The sequence below is a fragment of the Arachis ipaensis genome, chromosome B8, assembly GCF_059453495.1.
Source record: "Arachis ipaensis isolate K30076 ecotype BB chromosome B8, ASM5945349v1, whole genome shotgun sequence".
In the NCBI taxonomy this organism is placed as follows: Eukaryota; Viridiplantae; Streptophyta; class Magnoliopsida; order Fabales; family Fabaceae; genus Arachis; species Arachis ipaensis.
Window position 1 is genome coordinate 75,415,292 of NC_142443.1, and position 20,912 is coordinate 75,436,203.

Sequence of the window (20,912 nt, forward strand, 5' to 3'; positions counted from 1 at the left end):
AAAAAAGATGAAAACTTTTTATTTTTAAATTTTGAAACAAAAAGATATAGTTTTTTTGCCTAAAAGTATAAAAATAAAGAATTTCAAAAACATCCAACAAACAAAAAATTTAAAAAGTTTAAATTTTAAAATTAATTTATTCTATATTTGTGAAAAAATAAATTTATCCAGTGAAAAAAATATACTTGAAATAAAATTTTTGATTTCAAAATACAAATTTTTTAATTTTTTTTGAATTTTTAAATTTAAAAATTAAATTTTTTATTTAATGTAAAAAAATATATTAAAGTCCAGCAATCTTTCGAAGACAAAAAAAAGATGAAAACTTTTTATTTTTAAAATTTTGAAACCTAAAAAATAATTTTTTTGCCTAAAAATATAAAAATAAAGATTTTGAAAAATATCCAATAAAAAAAATTTAAAAAATTTAAATTTTTAAAATTATTTTATTCTATATTTGTGAAAAAATAGCTTTATCCGGTGAAAAAAAAAATATACTTGAAATAAAATTTTTGATTTCAAAATAAGAAATTTTCATTTTTTCGAAATTTTAAAAATAAAAATTAATTTTTTTATTTAAAGTAGAAAAATAAAATAAAGTCCAGCACTATTTCGAAGACAAAAAAAAAGATGAAACTTTTTATTTTTAAATTTTGAAACAAAAAATATAGTTTTTTTGCCTAAAAGTATAAAAATAAAGAATTTCAAAAACATCCAACAAACAAAAAATTTAAAAAGTTTAAATTTTAAAATTAATTTATTCTATATTTGTGAAAAAATAGCTTTTTCTGGGGAAAAAAATATTCTTAAAAATTTTTTTTATTTCAAAATATAAAATTTTTTGTTTTATTTTCGAATTTTTAAATAAAATTAAGAATTTCAAAAATATCCAACAAACAAAAAATTTAAAAAGTTTAAATTCTTAAAATTAATTTATTCTATATTTGTGAAAAAATAGCTTTTTCCGTGGAAAACAATATTCTTAAAAAAATATTTTTATTTCAAAATACCAAATTTTTTGTTTTATTTTTGACTTTTTAAATTTAAAAATTAAATTTTTTATTTAAAGTAAAAAAATAAATTAAAGTCCAGCAATCTTTCAAAGACAAAAAAAAGATGAAAACGTTTTATTTTTAAAATTTTGAAACCTAAAAAATAATTTTTTTGCCTAAAAATATAAAAATAAAGATTTTGAAAAATATCCAATAAAAAAAAATTTTAAAATTTAAATTTTTAAAATTATTTTATTCTATATTTGTGAAAAAATAGCTTTATCCGGTGAAAAAAAAATATACTTGAAAAAAATTTTTGATTTTAAAATACGAAATTTTTCATTTTTTCAAAATTTTAAAAATAAAAATTAAATTTTTTATTTAAAGTAGAAAAATAAAATAAAGTCCAGCAATATTTTGAAGACAAAAAAAAGATGAAAACTTTTTATTTTTAAATTTTGAAACAAAAAGATATAGTTTTTTTGCCTAAAAGTATAAAAATAAAGAATTTCAAAAACATCCAACAAACAAAAAATTTAAAAAGTTTAAATTTTAAAATTAATTTATTCTATATTTGTGAAAAAATAAATTTATCCAGTGAAAAAAATATACTTGAAATAAAATTTTTGATTTCAAAATACAAATTTTTTAATTTTTTTTTAATTTTTAAATTTAAAAATTAAATTTTTTATTTAATGTAAAAAAAATAAATTAAAGTCCAGCAATCTTTCGAAGACAAAAAAAAGATGAAAACTTTTTATTTTTAAAATTTTGAAACCTAAAAAATAATTTTTTTGCCTAAAAATATAAAAATAAAGATTTTGAAAAATATCCAATAAAAAAAATTTAAAAAATTTAAATTTTTAAAATTATTTTATTCTATATTTGTGAAAAAATAGCTTTATCCGGTGAAAAAAAAAATACTTGAAATAAAATTTTTGATTTCAAAATAAGAAATTTTCATTTTTTCGAAATTTTAAAAATAAAAATTAATTTTTTTATTTAAAGTAGAAAAATAAAATAAAGTCCAGCACTATTTCGAAGACAAAAAAAAAGATGAAACTTTTTATTTTTAAATTTTGAAACAAAAAATATAGTTTTTTTGCCTAAAAGTATAAAAATAAAGAATTTCAAAAACATCCAACAAACAAAAAATTTAAAAAGTTTAAATTTTAAAATTAATTTATTCTATATTTGTGAAAAAATAGCTTTTTCTGGGGAAAAAAATATTCTTAAAAATTTTTTTTATTTCAAAATATAAAATTTTTTGTTTTATTTTCGAATTTTTAAATTTAGAAATTAAATTTTTTATTTAAAGTATAAAAATAAAATAAAGTCCAGCACTATTTCGAAGACAAAAAAAAAGATGAAACTTTTTATTTTTAAATTTTGAAACAAAAAAATATAGTTTTTTGCCTAAAAGTATAAAAATAAAAAATTTCAAAAACATCCAACAAACAAAAAATTTAAAAAGTTTAAATTTTAAAATTAATTTATTCTATATTTGTGAAAAAATAGCTTTATCCAGTGAAGAAAAATATACTTAAAATAAAATTTTTGATTTCAAAATACAAATTTTTTTATTTTTTTGAAATTTTAAATTTAAAAATTAAATTTTTTATTTAAAGTAAAAAAATAAAATAAATTCCAACAATATTTCAAAGACAAAAAAAAGATGAAAAATTTTTATTTTTAAATTTTGAAACCGAAAAAATAATTTTTTTGCCTAAAAGTATAAAAATAAAGAATTTCAAAAGTATCCAAAAAACAAAAAATTTAAAAAATTTAAACTTTTAAAATTAATTTATTCTATATTTGTGAAAAAATAGCTTTTTCCGGGGAAAAAATATTCTTAAAAAATTTTTTTATTTCAAAATACGAAAATTTTTGTTTTATTTTTGAATTTTTAAATTTAAAAATTAAATTTTTTATTTAAAGTAAAATAATAAATTAAAGTCAAGCAATCTTTTGAAGACAAAAAAAAGTTGAAATTTTTTTTTTTTTGAAACCAAAAAAATAATTTTTTTGCCTAAAAGTATAAAAATAAAGAATTTCAAAAATATCCAAAAAATAAAAAATTTAAAAAATTTAAATTTTTAAAATTAATTTATTCTATATTTGTGAAAAATAGCTTTATCCGATGAAAAAAAATTTACTTGAAATAAAATTTTTGATTTCAAAATACAAAATTTTTCATTTTTTTGAATTTATAAATTTAAAAATTAAATTTTTTATTTAAAGTAGAAAAATAAAATAAAGTCCAGCAATATTTTGAAGACAAAAAAAAAGATGAAAACTTTTTATTTTTAAATTTTAAAATAAAAAATATAGTTTTTTTGCCTAAAAGTATAAAAATTAAGAATTTCAAAAATATCCAACAAACAAAAAATTTAAAAAGTTTAAATTCTTAAAATTAATTTATTCTATATTTGTGAAAAAATAGCTTTTTCCGTGGAAAACAATATTCTTAAAAAAATATTTTTATTTCAAAATACCAAATTTTTTGTTTTATTTTTGACTTTTTAAATTTAAAAATTAAATTTTTTATTTAAAGTAAAAAAATAAATTAAAGTCCAGCAATCTTTCAAAGACAAAAAAAAGATGAAAACGTTTTATTTTTAAAATTTTGAAACCTAAAAAATAATTTTTTTGCCTAAAAATATAAAAATAAAGATTTTGAAAAATATCCAATAAAAAAAAATTTTAAAATTTAAATTTTTAAAATTATTTTATTCTATATTTGTGAAAAAATAGCTTTATCCGGTGAAAAAAAAATATACTTGAAAAAAATTTTTGATTTTAAAATACGAAATTTTTCATTTTTTCAAAATTTTAAAAATAAAAATTAAATTTTTTATTTAAAGTAGAAAAATAAAATAAAGTCCAGCAATATTTTGAAGACAAAAAAAAGATGAAAACTTTTTATTTTTAAATTTTGAAACAAAAAGATATAGTTTTTTTGCCTAAAAGTATAAAAATAAAGAATTTCAAAAACATCCAACAAACAAAAAATTTAAAAAGTTTAAATTTTAAAATTAATTTATTCTATATTTGTGAAAAAATAAATTTATCCAGTGAAAAAAATATACTTGAAATAAAATTTTTGATTTCAAAATACAAATTTTTTAATTTTTTTTGAATTTTTAAATTTAAAAATTAAATTTTTTATTTAATGTAAAAAAATATATTAAAGTCCAGCAATCTTTCGAAGACAAAAAAAAGATGAAAACTTTTTATTTTTAAAATTTTGAAACCTAAAAAATAATTTTTTTGCCTAAAAATATAAAAATAAAGATTTTGAAAAATATCCAATAAAAAAAATTTAAAAAATTTAAATTTTTAAAATTATTTTATTCTATATTTGTGAAAAAATAGCTTTATCCGGTGAAAAAAAAAATATACTTGAAATAAAATTTTTGATTTCAAAATAAGAAATTTTCATTTTTTCGAAATTTTAAAAATAAAAATTAATTTTTTTATTTAAAGTAGAAAAATAAAATAAAGTCCAGCACTATTTCGAAGACAAAAAAAAAGATGAAACTTTTTATTTTTAAATTTTGAAACAAAAAATATAGTTTTTTTGCCTAAAAGTATAAAAATAAAGAATTTCAAAAACATCCAACAAACAAAAAATTTAAAAAGTTTAAATTTTAAAATTAATTTATTCTATATTTGTGAAAAAATAGCTTTTTCTGGGGAAAAAAATATTCTTAAAAATTTTTTTTATTTCAAAATATAAAATTTTTTGTTTTATTTTCGAATTTTTAAATTTAGAAATTAAATTTTTTATTTAAAGTATAAAAATAAAATAAAGTCCAGCACTATTTCGAAGACAAAAAAAAAGATGAAACTTTTTATTTTTAAATTTTGAAACAAAAAAATATAGTTTTTTTGCCTAAAAGTATAAAAATAAAAAATTTCAAAAACATCCAACAAACAAAAAATTTAAAAAGTTTAAATTTTAAAATTAATTTATTCTATATTTGTGAAAAAATAGCTTTATCCAGTGAAGAAAAATATACTTAAAATAAAATTTTTGATTTCAAAATACAAATTTTTTTATTTTTTTGAAATTTTAAATTTAAAAATTAAATTTTTTATTTAAAGTAAAAAAATAAAATAAATTCCAACAATATTTCAAAGACAAAAAAAAGATGAAAAATTTTTATTTTTAAATTTTGAAACCGAAAAAATAATTTTTTTGCCTAAAAGTATAAAAATAAAGAATTTCAAAAGTATCCAAAAAACAAAAAATTTAAAAAATTTAAACTTTTAAAATTAATTTATTCTATATTTGTGAAAAAATAGCTTTTTCCGGGGAAAAAATATTCTTAAAAAATTTTTTTATTTCAAAATACGAAAATTTTTGTTTTATTTTTGAATTTTTAAATTTAAAAATTAAATTTTTTATTTAAAGTAAAATAATAAATTAAAGTCAAGCAATCTTTTGAAGACAAAAAAAAGTTGAAATTTTTTTTTTTTTGAAACCAAAAAAATAATTTTTTTGCCTAAAAGTATAAAAATAAAGAATTTCAAAAATATCCAAAAAATAAAAAATTTAAAAAATTTAAATTTTTAAAATTAATTTATTCTATATTTGTGAAAAATAGCTTTATCCGATGAAAAAAAATTTACTTGAAATAAAATTTTTGATTTCAAAATACAAAATTTTTCATTTTTTTGAATTTATAAATTTAAAAATTAAATTTTTTATTTAAAGTAGAAAAATAAAATAAAGTCCAGCAATATTTTGAAGACAAAAAAAAAGATGAAAACTTTTTATTTTTAAATTTTGAAATAAAAAATATAGTTTTTTTGCCTAAAAGTATAAAAATTAAGAATTTCAAAAATATCCAACAAACAAAAAATTTAAAAAGTTTAAATTCTTAAAATTAATTTATTCTATATTTGTGAAAAAATAGCTTTTTCCGTGGAAAACAATATTCTTAAAAAAATATTTTTATTTCAAAATACCAAATTTTTTGTTTTATTTTTGACTTTTTAAATTTAAAAATTAAATTTTTTATTTAAAGTAAAAAAATAAATTAAAGTCCAGCAATCTTTCAAAGACAAAAAAAAGATGAAAACGTTTTATTTTTAAAATTTTGAAACCTAAAAAATAATTTTTTTGCCTAAAAATATAAAAATAAAGATTTTGAAAAATATCCAATAAAAAAAAATTTTAAAATTTAAATTTTTAAAATTATTTTATTCTATATTTGTGAAAAAATAGCTTTATCCGGTGAAAAAAAAATATACTTGAAAAAAATTTTTGATTTTAAAATACGAAATTTTTCATTTTTTCAAAATTTTAAAAATAAAAATTAAATTTTTTATTTAAAGTAGAAAAATAAAATAAAGTCCAGCAATATTTTGAAGACAAAAAAAAGATGAAAACTTTTTATTTTTAAATTTTGAAACAAAAAGATATAGTTTTTTTGCCTAAAAGTATAAAAATAAAGAATTTCAAAAACATCCAACAAACAAAAAATTTAAAAAGTTTAAATTTTAAAATTAATTTATTCTATATTTGTGAAAAAATAAATTTATCCAGTGAAAAAAATATACTTGAAATAAAATTTTTGATTTCAAAATATAAATTTTTTAATTTTTTTTGAATTTTTAAATTTAAAAAATAAATTTTTTATTTAATGTAAAAAAATAAATTAAAGTCCAGCAATCTTTCGAAGACAAAAAAAAGATGAAAACTTTTTATTTTTAAAATTTTGAAACCTAAAAAATAATTTTTTTGCCTAAAAATATAAAAATAAAGATTTTGAAAAATATCCAATAAAAAAAATTTAAAAAATTTAAATTTTTAAAATTATTTTATTCTATATTTGTGAAAAAATAGCTTTATCCGGTGAAAAAAAAAATATACTTGAAATAAAATTTTTGATTTCAAAATAAGAAATTTTCATTTTTTCGAAATTTTAAAAATAAAAATTAATTTTTTTATTTAAAGTAGAAAAATAAAATAAAGTCCAGCACTATTTCGAAGACAAAAAAAAGATGAAACTTTTTATTTTTAAATTTTGAAACAAAAAAATATAGTTTTTTTGCCTAAAAGTATAAAAATAAAGAATTTCAAAAACATCCAACAAACAAAAAATTTAAAAAGTTTAAATTTTAAAATTAATTTATTCTATATTTGTGAAAAAATAGCTTTTTCTGGGAAAAAAAATATTCTTAAAAATTTTTTTTATTTCAAAATATAAAATTTTTTGTTTTATTTTCGAATTTTTAAATTTAGAAATTAAATTTTTTATTTAAAGTAAAAAAATAAATTAAAGTCCAGTAATCTTTCGAAGACAAAAAAAAGATGAAAACTTTTTATTTTTAAATTTTGAAACAAAAAAATATAGTTTTTTTGCCTAAAAGTATAAAAATAAAGAATTTCAAAAACATCCAACAAACAAAAAATTTAAAAAGTTTAAATTCTTAAAATTAATTTATTCTATATTTGTGAAAAAATAGCTTTTTTCGGGGAAAAAAATAATCTTAAAAAAATTTTTTTATTTCAAAATACCAAATTTTTTGTTTTATTTTTGAATTTTTAAATTTAAAAATTAAATTTTTTATTTAAAGTAAAAAAATAAATTAAAGTCCAGCAATCTTTCAAAGACAAAAAAAAGATGAAAACTTTTTATTTTTAAATTTTGAAACCAAAAAAATAATTTTTTTGCCTAAAAGTATAAAAATAAAGAATTTCAAAAACATCCAACAAACAAAAAATTTAAAAAGTTTAAATTTTAAAATTAATTTATTCTATATTTGTGAAAAAATAGCTTTATCCAGTGAAAAAAATATACTTGAAATAAAATTTTTGATTTCAAAATAGAAATTTTTTTATTTTTTTTGAATTTTTAAATTTAAAAATTAAATTTTTTATTTAAAGTAAAAAAATAAATTAAAGTCCAGCAATCTTTCGAAGACAAAAAAAGATGAAAACTTTTTATTTTTAAAATTTTGAAACCTAAAAAATAAATTTTTTGCCTAAAAATATAAAAATAAAGATTTTAAAAAATATCCAATAAAAAAAATTTTAAAAATTTAAATTTTTAAAATTATTTTATTCTATATTTGTGAAAAAATAGCTTTATCCGGTGAAAAAAAAATATACTTGAAATAAAATTTTTGATTTCAAAATAAGAAATTTTTCATTTTTTCGAAATTTTAAAAATAAAAATTAAATTTTTTATTTAAAGTATAAAAATAAAATAAAGTCCAGCACTATTTCGAAGACAAAAAAAAAGATGAAACTTTTTATTTTTAAATTTTGAAACAAAAAAATATAGTTTTTTTGCCTAAAAGTATAAAAATAAAAAATTTCAAAAACATCCAACAAACAAAAAATTTAAAAAGTTTAAATTTTAAAATTAATTTATTCTATATTTGTGAAAAAATAGCTTTATCCAGTGAAGAAAAATATACTTAAAATAAAATTTTTGATTTCAAAATACAAATTTTTTTATTTTTTTGAAATTTTAAATTTAAAAATTAAATTTTTTATTTAAAGTAGAAAAATAAAATAAATTCCAACAATATTTCAAAGACAAAAAAAAGATGAAAAATTTTTATTTTTAAATTTTGAAACCGAAAAAATAATTTTTTTGCCTAAAAGTATAAAAATAAAGAATTTCAAAAGTATCCAAAAAACAAAAAATTTAAAAAATTTAAACTTTTAAAATTAATTTATTCTATATTTGTGAAAAAATAGCTTTTTCCCGGGAAAAAATATTCTTAAAAAATTTTTTTATTTCAAAATACGAAAATTTTTGTTTTATTTTTGAATTTTTAAATTTAAAAATTAAATTTTTTATTTAAAGTAAAATAATAAATTAAAGTCAAGCAATCTTTTGAAGACAAAAAAAAGTTGAAATTTTTTTTTTTTTGAAACCAAAAAAATAATTTTTTTGCCTAAAAGTATAAAAATAAAGAATTTCAAAAATATCCAAAAAACAAAAAATTTAAAAAATTTAAATTTTTAAAATTAATTTATTCTATATTTGTGAAAAATAGCTTTATCCGATGAAAAAAAATATACTTGAAATAAAATTTTTGATTTCAAAATACAAAATTTTTCATTTTTTTGAATTTATAAATTTAAAAATTAAATTTTTTATTTAAAGTAAAAAAATAAAATAAAGTCCAGCAATATTTTGAAGACAAAAAAAAAGATGAAAACTTTTTATTTTTAAATTTTGAAACAAAAAATATAGTTTTTTTGCCTAAAAGTATAAAAATTAAGAATTTCAAAAATATCCAACAAACAAAAAATTTAAAAAGTTTAAATTCTTAAAATTAATTTATTCTATATTTGTGAAAAAATAGCTTTTTCCGTGGAAAACAATATTCTTAAAAAAATATTTTTATTTCAAAATACCAAATTTTTTGTTTTATTTTTGACTTTTTAAATTTAAAAATTAAATTTTTTATTTAAAGTAAAAAAATAAATTAAAGTCCAGCAATCTTTCAAAGACAAAAAAAAAGATGAAAACTTTTTATTTTTAAAATTTTGAAACCTAAAAAATAATTCTTTTGCCTAAAAATATAAAAATAAAGATTTTGAAAAATATCCAATAAAAAAAATTTTTAAAATTTAAATTTTTAAAATTATTTTATTCTATATTTGTGAAAAAATAGCTTTATCCGGTGAAAAAAAAATATACTTGAAAAAAAATTTTTGATTTCAAAATACGAAATTTTTCATTTTTTCAAAATTTTAAAAATAAAAATTAAATTTTTTATTTAAAGTAGAAAAATAAAATAAAGTCCAGCAATATTTTGAAGACAAAAAAAAGATGAAAACTTTTTATTTTTAAATTTTGAAACAAAAAAATATAGTTTTTTTGCCTAAAAGTATAAAAATAAAGAATTTCAAAAACATCCAACAAACAAAAAATTTAAAAAGTTTAAATTTTAAAATTAATTTATTCTATATTTGTGAAAAAATAAATTTATCCAGTGAAAAAAATATACTTGAAATAAAATTTTTGATTTCAAAATACAAATTTTTTAATTTTTTTTTAATTTTTAAATTTAAAAATTAAATTTTTTATTTAATGTAAAAAAAATAAATTAAAGTCCAGCAATCTTTCGAAGACAAAAAAAAGATGAAAACTTTTTATTTTTAAAATTTTGAAACCTAAAAAATAATTTTTTTGCCTAAAAATATAAAAATAAAGATTTTGAAAAATATCCAATAAAAAAAATTTAAAAAATTTAAATTTTTAAAATTATTTTATTCTATATTTGTGAAAAAATAGCTTTATCCGGTGAAAAAAAAAATATACTTGAAATAAAATTTTTGATTTCAAAATAAGAAATTTTCATTTTTTCGAAATTTTAAAAATAAAAATTAATTTTTTTATTTAAAGTAGAAAAATAAAATAAAGTCCAGCACTATTTCGAAGACAAAAAAAAAGATGAAACTTTTTATTTTTAAATTTTGAAACAAAAAATATAGTTTTTTTGCCTAAAAGTATAAAAATAAAGAATTTCAAAAACATCCAACAAACAAAAAATTTAAAAAGTTTAAATTTTAAAATTAATTTATTCTATATTTGTGAAAAAATAGCTTTTTCTGGGGAAAAAATATTCTTAAAAATTTTTTTTATTTCAAAATATAAAATTTTTTGTTTTATTTTCGAATTTTTAAATTTAGAAATTAAATTTTTTATTTAAAGTATACAAATAAAATAAAGTCCAGCACTATTTCGAAGACAAAAAAAAAGATGAAACTTTTTATTTTTAAATTTTGAAACAAAAAAATATAGTTTTTTTGCCTAAAAGTATAAAAATAAAAAATTTCAAAAACATCCAACAAACAAAAAATTTAAAAAGTTTAAATTTTAAAATTAATTTATTCTATATTTGTGAAAAAATAGCTTTATCCAGTGAAGAAAAATATACTTAAAATAAAATTTTTGATTTCAAAATACAAATTTTTTTATTTTTTTGAAATTTTAAATTTAAAAATTAAATTTTTTATTTAAAGTAGAAAAATAAAATAAATTCCAACAATATTTCAAAGACAAAAAAAAGATGAAAAATTTTTATTTTTAAATTTTGAAACCGAAAAAATAATTTTTTTGCCTAAAAGTATAAAAATAAAGAATTTCATAAGTATCCAAAAAACAAAAAATTTAAAAAATTTAAACTTTTAAAATTAATTTATTCTATATTTGTGAAAAAATAGCTTTTTCCGGGGAAAAAATATTCTTAAAAAATTTTTTTATTTCAAAATACGAAAATTTTTGTTTTATTTTTGAATTTTTAAATTTAAAAATTAAATTTTTTATTTAAAGTAAAATAATAAATTAAAGTCAAGCAATCTTTTGAAGACAAAAAAAAGTTGAAATTTTTTTTTTTGAAACCGAAAAAATAATTTTTTTGCCTAAAAGTATAAAAATAAAGAATTTCAAAAATATCCAAAAAATAAAAAATTTAAAAAATTTAAATTTTTAAAATTAATTTATTCTATATTTGTGAAAAATAGCTTTATCCGATGAAAAAAAATTTACTTGAAATAAAATTTTTGATTTCAAAATACAAAATTTTTCATTTTTTTGAATTTATAAATTTAAAAATTAAATTTTTTATTTAAAGTAGAAAAATAAAATAAAGTCCAGCAATATTTTGAAGACAAAAAAAAAGATGAAAACTTTTTATTTTTAAATTTTGAAATAAAAAATATAGTTTTTTTGCCTAAAAGTATAAAAATTAAGAATTTCAAAAATATCCAACAAACAAAAAATTTAAAAAGTTTAAATTCTTAAAATTAATTTATTCTATATTTGTGAAAAAATAGCTTAGTCCGTGGAAAACAATATTCTTAAAAAAATATTTTTATTTCAAAATACCAAATTTTTTATTTTATTTTTGACTTTTTAAATTTAAAAATTAAATTTTTTATTTAAAGTAAAAAAATAAATTAAAGTCCAGCAATCTTTCAAAGACAAAAAAAAGATGAAAACTTTTTATTTTTAAAATTTTGAAACCTAAAAAATAATTTTTTTGCCTAAAAATATAAAAATAAAGATTTTGAAAAATATCCAATAAAAAAAATTTTTAAAATTTAAATTTTTAAAATTATTTTATTCTATATTTGTGAAAAAATAGCTTTATCCGGTGAAAAAAAAATATACTTGAAAAAAATTTTTGATTTTAAAATACGAAATTTTTCATTTTTTCAAAATTTTAAAAATAAAAATTAAATTTTTTATTTAAAGTAGAAAAATAAAATAAAGTCCAGCAATATTTTGAAGACAAAAAAAAGATGAAAACTTTTTATTTTTAAATTTTGAAACAAAAAGATATAGTTTTTTTGCCTAAAAGTATAAAAATAAAGAATTTCAAAAACATCCAACAAACAAAAAATTTAAAAAGTTTAAATTTTAAAATTAATTTATTCTATATTTGTGAAAAAATAAATTTATCCAGTGAAAAAAATATACTTGAAATAAAATTTTTTATTTCAAAATATAAATTTTTTAATTTTTTTTGAATTTTTAAATTTAAAAAATAAATTTTTTATTTAATGTAAAAAAATAAATTAAAGTCCAGCAATCTTTCGAAGACAAAAAAAAGATGAAAACTTTTTATTTTTAAAATTTTGAAACCTAAAAAATAATTTTTTTGGCTAAAAATATAAAAATAAAGATTTTGAAAAATATCCAATAAAAAAAATTTAAAAAATTTAAATTTTTAAAATTATTTTATTCTATATTTGTGAAAAAATAGCTTTATCCGGTGAAAAAAAAATATACTTGAAATAAAATTTTTGATTTCAAAATAAGAAATTTTCATTTTTTCGAAATTTTAAAAATAAAAATTAATTTTTTTATTTAAAGTAGAAAAATAAAATAAAGTCCAGCACTATTTCGAAGACAAAAAAAAGATGAAACTTTTTATTTTTAAATTTTGAAACAAAAAATATAGTTTTTTTGCCTAAAAGTATAAAAATAAAGAATTTCAAAAACATCCAACAAACAAAAAATTTAAAAAGTTTAAATTTTAAAATTAATTTATTCTATATTTGTGAAAAAATAGCTTTTTCTGGGGAAAAAAATATTCTTAAAAATTTTTTTTATTTCAAAATATAAAATTTTTTGTTTTATTTTCGAATTTTTAAATTTAGAAATTAAATTTTTTATTTAAAGTAAAAAAATAAATTAAAGTCCAGTAATCTTTCGAAGACAAAAAAAAGATGAAAACTTTTTATTTTTAAATTTTGAAACAAAAAAATATAGTTTTTTTGCCTAAAAGTATAAAAATAAAGAATTTCAAAAACATCCAACAAACAAAAAATTTAAAAAGTTTAAATTTTAAAATTAATTTATTCTATATTTGTGAAAAAATAGCTTTTTCTGGGAAAAAAAATATTCTTAAAAATTTTTTTTATTTCAAAATATAAAATTTTTTGTTTTATTTTCGAATTTTTAAATTTAGAAATTAAATTTTTTATTTAAAGTAAAAAAATAAATTAAAGTCCAGTAATCTTTCGAAGACAAAAAAAAGATGAAAACTTTTTATTTTTAAATTTTGAAACAAAAAAATATAGTTTTTTTGCCTAAAAGTATAAAAATAAAGAATTTCAAAAACATCCAACAAACAAAAAATTTAAAAAGTTTAAATTCTTAAAATTAATTTATTCTATATTTGTGAAAAAATAGCTTTTTTCGGGGAAAAAAATAATCTTAAAAAAATTTTTTTATTTCAAAATACCAAATTTTTTGTTTTATTTTTGAATTTTTAAATTTAAAAATTAAATTTTTTATTTAAAGTAAAAAAATAAATTAAAGTCCAGCAATCTTTCAAAGACAAAAAAAAGATGAAAACTTTTTATTTTTAAATTTTGAAACCAAAAAAATAATTTTTTTGCCTAAAAGTATAAAAATAAAGAATTTCAAAAACATCCAACAAACAAAAAATTTAAAAAGTTTAAATTTTAAAATTAATTTATTCTATATTTGTGAAAAAATAGCTTTATCCAGTGAAAAAAATATACTTGAAATAAAATTTTTGATTTCAAAATAGAAATTTTTTTATTTTTTTTGAATTTTTAAATTTAAAAATTAAATTTTTTATTTAAAGTAAAAAAATAAATTAAAGTCCAGCAATCTTTCGAAGACAAAAAAAAGATGAAAACTTTTTATTTTTAAAATTTTGAAACCTAAAAAATAAATTTTTTGCCTAAAAATATAAAAATAAAGATTTTAAAAAATATCCAATAAAAAAAATTTTAAAAATTTAAATTTTTAAAATTATTTTATTCTATATTTGTGAAAAAATAGCTTTATCCGGTGAAAAAAAAATATACTTGAAATAAAATTTTTGATTTCAAAATAAGAAATTTTTCATTTTTTCGAAATTTTAAAAATAAAAATTAAATTTTTTATTTAAAGTATAAAAATAAAATAAAGTCCAGCACTATTTCGAAGACAAAAAAAAAGATGAAACTTTTTATTTTTAAATTTTGAAACAAAAAAATATAGTTTTTTTGCCTAAAAGTATAAAAATAAAAAATTTCAAAAACATCCAACAAACAAAAAATTTAAAAAGTTTAAATTTTAAAATTAATTTATTCTATATTTGTGAAAAAATAGCTTTATCCAGTGAAGAAAAATATACTTAAAATAAAATTTTTGATTTCAAAATACAAATTTTTTTATTTTTTTGAAATTTTAAATTTAAAAATTAAATTTTTTATTTAAAGTAGAAAAATAAAATAAATTCCAACAATATTTCAAAGACAAAAAAAAGATGAAAAATTTTTATTTTTAAATTTTGAAACCGAAAAAATAATTTTTTTGCCTAAAAGTATAAAAATAAAGAATTTCAAAAGTATCCAAAAAACAAAAAATTTAAAAAATTTAAACTTTTAAAATTAATTTATTCTATATTTGTGAAAAAATAGCTTTTTCCCGGGAAAAAATATTCTTAAGAAATTTTTTTATTTCAAAATACGAAAATTTTTGTTTTATTTTTGAATTTTTAAATTTAAAAATTAAATTTTTTATTTAAAGTAAAATAATAAATTAAAGTCAAGCAATCTTTTGAAGACAAAAAAAAGTTGAAATTTTTTTTTTTGAAACCAAAAAAATAATTTATTTGCCTAAAAGTATAAAAATAAAGAATTTCAAAAATATCCAAAAAACAAAAAATTTAAAAAATTTAAATTTTTAAAATTAATTTATTCTATATTTGTGAAAAATAGCTTTATCCGATGAAAAAAAATATACTTGAAATAAAATTTTTGATTTCAAAATACAAAATTTTTCATTTTTTTGAATTTATAAATTTAAAAATTAAATTTTTTATTTAAAGTAAAAAAATAAAATAAAGTCCAGCAATATTTTGAAGACAAAAAAAAAGATGAAAACTTTTTATTTTTAAATTTTGAAACAAAAAATATAGTTTTTTTGCCTAAAAGTATAAAAATTAAGAATTTCAAAAATATCCAACAAACAAAAAATTTAAAAAGTTTAAATTCTTAAAATTAATTTATTCTATATTTGTGAAAATATAGCTTTTTCCGTGGAAAACAATATTCTTAAAAAAATATTTTTATTTCAAAAAGTATAAAAATTAAGAATTTCAAAAATATCCAACAAACAAAAAATTTAAAAAGTTTAAATTCTTAAAATTAATTTATTCTATATTTGTGAAAATATAGCTTTTTCCGTGGAAAACAATATTCTTAAAAAAATATTTTTATTTCAAAATACCAAATTTTTTGTTTTATTTTTGACTTTTTAAATTTAAAAATTAAATTTTTTATTTAAAGTAAAAAAATAAATTAAAATCCAGCAATCTTTCAAAGACAAAAAAAAGATGAAAACTTTTTATTTTTAAAATTTTGAAACCTAAAAAATAATTTTTTTGCCTAAAAATATAAAAATAAAGATTTTGAAAAATATCCAATAAAAAAAATTTTTAAAATTTAAATTTTTAAAATTATTTTATTCTATATTTGTGAAAAAATAGCTTTATCCGGTGAAAAAAAAATATACTTGAAAAAAAATTTTTGATTTCAAAATACGAAATTTTTCATTTTTTCAAAATTTTAAAAATAAAAATTAAATTTTTTATTTAAAGTAGAAAAATAAAATAAAGTCCAGCAATATTTTGAAGACAAAAAAAAGATGAAAACTTTTTATTTTTAAATTTTGAAACAAAAAAATATAGTTTTTTTGCCTAAAAGTATAAAAATAAAGAATTTCAAAAACATCCAACAAACAAAAAATTTAAAAAGTTTAAATTTTAAAATTAATTTATTCTATATTTGTGAAAAAATAAATTTATCCAGTGAAAAAAATATACTTGAAATAAAATTTTTGATTTCAAAATACAAATTTTTTAATTTTTTTTTAATTTTTAAATTTAAAAATTAAATTTTTTATTTAATGTAAAAAAAATAAATTAAAGTCCAGCAATCTTTCGAAGACAAAAAAAAGATGAAAACTTTTTATTTTTAAAATTTTGAAACCTAAAAATTAATTTTTTTGCCTAAAAATATAAAAATAAAGATTTTGAAAAATATCCAATAAAAAAAATTTAAAAAATTTAAATTTTTAAAATTATTTTATTCTATATTTGTGAAAAAATAGCTTTATCCGGTGAAAAAAAAATATACTTGAAATAAAATTTTTGATTTCAAAATAAGAAATTTTCATTTTTTCGAAATTTTAAAAATAAAAATTAATTTTTTTATTTAAAGTAGAAAAATAAAATAAAGTCCAGCACTATTTCGAAGACAAAAAAAAAGATGAAACTTTTTATTTTTAAATTTTGAAACAAAAAATATAGTTTTTTTGCCTAAAAGTATAAAAATAAAGAATTTCAAAAACATCCAACAAACAAAAAATTTAAAAAGTTTAAATTTTAAAATTAATTTATTCTATATTTGTGAAAAAATAGCTTTTTCTGGGGAAAAAATATTCTTAAAAATTTTTTTTATTTCAAAATATAAAATTTTTTGTTTTATTTTCGAATTTTTAAATTTAGAAATTAAATTTTTTATTTAAAGTATAAAAATAAAATAAAGTCCAGCACTATTTCGAAGACAAAAAAAAAGATGAAACTTTTTATTTTTAAATTTTGAAACAAAAAAATATAGTTTTTTTGCCTAAAAGTATAAAAATAAAAAATTTCAAAAACATCCAACAAACAAAAAATTTAAAAAGTTTAAATTTTAAAATTAATTTATTCTATATTTGTGAAAAAATAGCTTTATCCAGTGAAGAAAAATATACTTAAAATAAAATTTTTGATTTCAAAATACAAATTTTTTTATTTTTTTGAAATTTTAAATTTAAAAATTAAATTTTTTATTTAAAGTAGAAAAATAAAATAAATTCCAACAATATTTCAAAGACAAAAAAAAGATGAAAAATTTTTATTTTTAAATTTTGAAACCGAAAAAATAATTTTTTTGCCTAAAAGTATAAAAATAAAGAATTTCATAAGTATCCAAAAAACAAAAAATTTAAAAAATTTAAACTTTTAAAATTAATTTATTCTATATTTGTGAAAAAATAGCTTTTTCCGGGGAAAAAATATTCTTAAAAAATTTTTTTATTTCAAAATACGAAAATTTTTGTTTTATTTTTGAATTTTTAAATTTAAAAATTAAATTTTTTATTTAAAGTAAAATAATAAATTAAAGTCAAGCAATCTTTTGAAGACAAAAAAAAGTTGAAATTTTTTTTTTTTGAAACCGAAAAAATAATTTTTTTGCCTAAAAGTATAAAAATAAAGAATTTCAAAAATATCCAAAAAATAAAAAATTTAAAAAATTTAAATTTTTAAAATTAATTTATTCTATATTTGTGAAAAATAGCTTTATCCGATGAAAAAAAATTTACTTGAAATAAAATTTTTGATTTCAAAATACAAAATTTTTCATTTTTTTGAATTTATAAATTTAAAAATTAAATTTTTTATTTAAAGTAGAAAAATAAAATAAAGTCCAGCAATATTTTGAAGACAAAAAAAAAGATGAAAACTTTTTATTTTTAAATTTTGAAATAAAAAATATAGTTTTTTTGCCTAAAAGTATAAAAATTAAGAATTTCAAAAATATCCAACAAACAAAAAATTTAAAAAGTTTAAATTCTTAAAATTAATTTATTCTATATTTGTGAAAAAATAGCTTTTTCCGTGGAAAACAATATTCTTAAAAAAATATTTTTATTTCAAAATACCAAATTTTTTGTTTTATTTTTGACTTTTTAAATTTAAAAATTAAATTTTTTATTTAAAGTAAAAAAATAAATTAAAGTCCAGCAATCTTTCAAAGACAAAAAAAAGATGAAAACGTTTTATTTTTAAAATTTTGAAACCTAAAAAATAATTTTTTTGCCTAAAAATATAAAAATAAAGATTTTGAAAAATATCCAATAAAAAAAATTTTTAAAATTTAAATTTTTAAAATTATTTTATTCTATATTTGTGAAAAAATAGCTTTATCCGGTGAAAAAAAAATATACTTGAAAAAAATTTTTGATTTTAAAATACGAAATTTTTCATTTTTTCAAAATTTTAAAAATAAAAATTAAATTTTTTATTTAAAGTAGAAAAATAAAATAAAGTCCAGCAATATTTTGAAGACAAAAAAAAGATGAAAACTTTTTATTTTTAAATTTTGAAACAAAAAGATATAGTTTTTTTGCCTAAAAGTATAAAAATAAAGAATTTCAAAAACATCCATCAAACAAAAAATTTAAAAAGTTTAAATTTTAAAATTAATTTATTCTATATTTGTGAAAAAATAAATTTATCCAGTGAAAAAAATATACTTGAAATAAAATTTTTGATTTCAAAATATAAATTTTTTAATTTTTTTTGAATTTTTAAATTTAAAAAATAAATTTTTTATTTAATGTAAAAAAATAAATTAAAGTCCAGCAATCTTTCGAAGACAAAAAAAAGATGAAAACTTTTTATTTTTAAAATTTTGAAACCTAAAAAATAATTTTTTTGCCTAAAAATATAAAAATAAAGATTTTGAAAAATATCCAATAAAAAAAATTTAAAAAATTTAAATTTTCAAAATTATTTTATTCTATATTTGTGAAAAAATAGCTTTATCCGGTGAAAAAAAAAATATACTTGAAATAAAATTTTTTATTTCAAAATAAGAAATTTTTATTTTTTCGAAATTTTAAAAATAAAAATTAATTTTTTTATTTAAAGTAGAAAAATAAAATAAAGTCCAGCACTATTTCGAAGACAAAAAAAAGATGAAACTTTTTATTTTTAAATTTTGAAACAAAAAAATATAGTTTTTTTGCCTAAAAGTATAAAAATAAAGAATTTCAAAAACATCCAACAAACAAAAAATTTAAAAAGTTTAAATTTTAAAATTAATTTATTCTATATTTGTGAAAAAATAGCTTTTTCTGGGGAAAAAAATATTCTTAAAAATTTTTTTTATTTCAAAATATAAAATTTTTTGTTTTATTTTCGAATTTTTAAATTTAGAAATTAAATTTTTTATTTAAAGTAAAAAAATAAATTAAAGTCCAGTAATCTTTCGAAGACAAAAAAAAGATGAAAACTTTTTATTTTTAAATTTTGAAACAAAAAAATATAGTTTTTTTGCCTAAAAGTATAAAAATAAAGAATTTCAAAAACATCCAACAAACAAAAAATTTAAAAAGTTTAAATTCTTAAAATTAATTTATTCTATATTTGTGAAAAAATAGTTTTTTTCGGGGAAAAAAATAATCTTAAAAAAATTTTTTTATTTCAAAATACCAAATTTTTTGTTTTATTTTTGAATTTTTAAATTTAAAAATTAAATTTTTTATTTAAAGTAAAAAAATAAATTAAAGTCCAGCAATCTTTCAAAGACAAAAAAAAGATGAAAACTTTTTATTTTTAAATTTTGAAACCAAAAAAATAATTTTTTTGCCTAAAAGTATAAAAATAAAGAATTTCAAAAACATCCAACAAACAAAAAATTTAAAAAGTTTAAATTTTAAAATTAATTTATTCTATATTTGTGAAAAAATAGCTTTATCCAGTGAAAAAAATATACTTGAAATAAAATTTTTGATTTCAAAATAGAAATTTTTTTATTTTTTTTGAATTTTTAAATTTAAAAATTAAATTTTTTATTTAAAGTAAAAAAATAAATTAAAGTCCAGCAATCTTTCGAAGACAAAAAAAAGATGAAAACTTTTTATTTTTAAAATTTTGAAACCTAAAAAATAAATTTTTTGCCTAAAAATATAAAAATAAAGATTTTAAAAAATATCCAATAAAAAAAATTTTAAAAATTTAAATTTTTAAAATTATTTTATTCTATATTTGTGAAAAAATAGCTTTATCCGGTGAAAAAAAAATATACTTGAAATAAAATTTTTGATTTCAAAATAAGAAATTTTTCATTTTTTCGAAATTTTAAAAATAAAAATTAAATTTTTTATTTAAAGTATAAAAATAAAATAAAGTCCAGCACTATTTCGAAGACAAAAAAAAAGATGAAACTTTTTATTTTTAAATTTTGAAACAAAAAAATATAGTTTTTTTGCCTAAAAGTATAAAAATAAAAAATTTCAAAAACATCCAACAAACAAAAAATTTAAAAAGTTTAAATTTTAAAATTAATTTATTCTATATTTGTGAAAAAATAGCTTTATCCAGTGAAGAAAAATATACTTAAAATAAAATTTTTGATTTCAAAATACAAATTTTTTTATTTTTTTGAAATTTTAAATTTAAAAATTAAATTTTTTATTTAAAGTAGAAAAATAAAATAAATTCCAACAATATTTCAAAGACAAAAAAAAGATGAAAAATTTTTATTTTTAAATTTTGAAACCGAAAAAATAATTTTTTTGCCTAAAAGTATAAAAATAAAGAATTTCAAAAGTATCCAAAAAACAAAAAATTTAAAAAATTTAAACT